Source organism: Phoca vitulina, unplaced genomic scaffold (genome assembly GCF_004348235.1).
Source record: "Phoca vitulina isolate PV1807 unplaced genomic scaffold, GSC_HSeal_1.0 scaffold52, whole genome shotgun sequence".
Taxonomy (NCBI): Eukaryota; Metazoa; Chordata; class Mammalia; order Carnivora; family Phocidae; genus Phoca; species Phoca vitulina.
In genome coordinates, this window is record NW_022589755.1 from 3,825,089 (window position 1) to 3,827,377 (window position 2,289).

The 2,289-nt window shown below is 48.4% G+C and overlaps 1 pseudogene; it reads right to left on the reverse strand.

Annotated features, from left to right (window-relative positions):
* Positions 1-1,154: 1,154 nt before the first annotated feature.
* On the reverse strand, positions 1,155-2,006 carry LOC116622444 (annotated as a pseudogene).
* Between the last annotated feature and the right edge of the window lie 283 nt (positions 2,007-2,289).

Sequence of the window (2,289 nt, forward strand, 5' to 3'; positions counted from 1 at the left end):
CTCAATTAAATGTCTGCCTTCGGCTCAGGTCATGATCCCCGGGTCCTGGGATCGAGTCCCCAGTCGGGGCTCCCTGCTCAGAGGGGAGTCTGCGCGTCCCTCTTCCTCTGCCCTCCCCCCTCCACCTCGTGCTCTCTTTCAAATAAATAAATAAAATCTTTAAAATAAAATGTTTAATTTTACTTAAGTGCAGTTCACCTCAATAAAAAAAAGCCACTAAGAAAGTCACATGGGATGCCTGGCTGGCTCAGTTGGAGGAGTGTGCAGCTCGATCTCGGGGTCGTGAGTTTGAGCCCCATGTCAGGTGTAGAGATTACTTAAATAAATAAAACTTAAAAAAAAAAGTATCACATAAAGTCCAGTTATCGGAGTTGCAAAAGCTTGCTTTCCCTCAAGTGGCTACCATCAGTCCATTCAAAGCGGCTAAACCCATAGCTTGCTTGTTTCTGTCTTTGGAGACAATTTGTCCCCCTTTCTTGGGAAAGGAGCAACCGTTCTAGGTTGGCCTCAGGAGAACCCAAATGCTACAGAAAACTTGCTTTTATTTTATTTTTTAAAGGAAAGGGGCACCTGACTGGCTCAGTCAGAAGAGCATGCAGCTCTTGATCTCAGGGTGGTGAATCTGAGCCCCACGTTGGCTGCAGAGATTACTAAAAAAAAAATAAACTACAAAAAAAAAAAGACAGAAGGAAGATAATCTTTATATCCCAAGCCTTTCTTGAAGTAGCTCACTCCTCTTTTCAGAGGTTTCCCTGCACTTACTTATTTCACTTCATATTTTATGTTCTATTTATTGTCTTTTAAATTTTGTTTTATCTTGAATTTAATATTTTATTATATTTTAAAGAATTTCGCTTGTATTTTAATTTCATATGTGATTTATTTACGTGGGCTGGGAACCGTGTACTTTATTGATAGCAGTGACAAGGTGGCAAACCCTAAGCCCCTCCCCCGCTCCAGGGTGTCTGGGATGGAAACTGTGAAGGATCGAGATTCTCTGTGTGTTGGGGGATTGAACTGGGGCAGGGACTTTCCAGCAGCCGAGGGCCCCTGTCTTCCTTTTGAGCTCTTGCTAGGGCCAGTGGTCTGGGGCTCTTACGCCTTGGGGGCCACACTGTACTCAAATTCGTTGTCGTACCAGGAAATGAATGAGCTTAACAGGTGCCAGACCCCACAGCAGAGGTGGAAGAGTGGGTGTCCCTTTTAAAGACACAGGAGACAAGCTGGTCCTCCGTGTAACCCAGGATGCCCGAGGGGGCTCGCCGGTGCTGACTCCACCACCTTCTGGATGTCTTCATGTTGAACAGCTGTCTTCAGACGCAGGTCAGATCCAGGACCCACGATGGCTGGCCATGAACGAGCTTCGCGTTCAGCTCGGGTGACCTTGCCAACAGTCGTGGCAGTGCTGGCAGAAGCAGGGAGGATATTCTGGGAAGCCCTTTGCTCATTACGCACCACAGCGTCCCAGAGGGGCCCTCCATGGTCTTCCGGGTGGTAGTGATGGCATAGACTGTGGTCATGAGTCCCTCCCTGATGCCAGAGTCGTCATGGATGACCTTGGCCTGGGGGGGCCAAATCAGTGGTGGTGCAGGAGGCATTGCTGAAGTCTTCAGGGGGCTGTCATACTTCTCATGGTTCATGACCATCACAAACATGGGGCATCAGCAGATGGGGCAGAGAGGATGACCCTCTTGGCTCCACACTTCAAGCGAGCCCCAGCCTTCTCCAGGGCAGTGAGGACTCTGGCAGACTCCACAATTTGTTTGGCACCAGATTCACTCCGTATGATGCTCTCGATCCTGGAAGATGGAGATGGGCTTTTCATTGATGACAAGCCTTGATTGTGCCGTTGAGCAGGTGGAATCATATTGCAACCTGTAGCCCATGTGGTTGAGGTCAATGAAGGGGTCATCGATGGTGACAGTGTCCACCTTGCCAGAGTTAAAAGCAGAGCTGGTGGCCAGATGCCCAGTATGGTCAAATCCGTTCACTCTGACCTTCACCATTGTGCGAAAGTCACGCATCTCAGAGATGGTCACTGGCACCTCACAAGAAGACTTGGTGGCCTGCCGAATGGGAGGAGCAAAGGACCTAAATTTTTAAAATTAAATGGTTTCAGAAATTCCACCTGAGTCTGAAAAAGCACCCCTCAAGGATAAGCCTGCAGCTTTAGGGGGAGACGGGAAGACATTAATGAAATTGAGTTAGTGGCGTTTTCACCCATGGCTGTATATTGTCATCTTCTGCGGAGTTTTGGGGGCTCCACCCCAGGGTCAGTAAACCCAAATC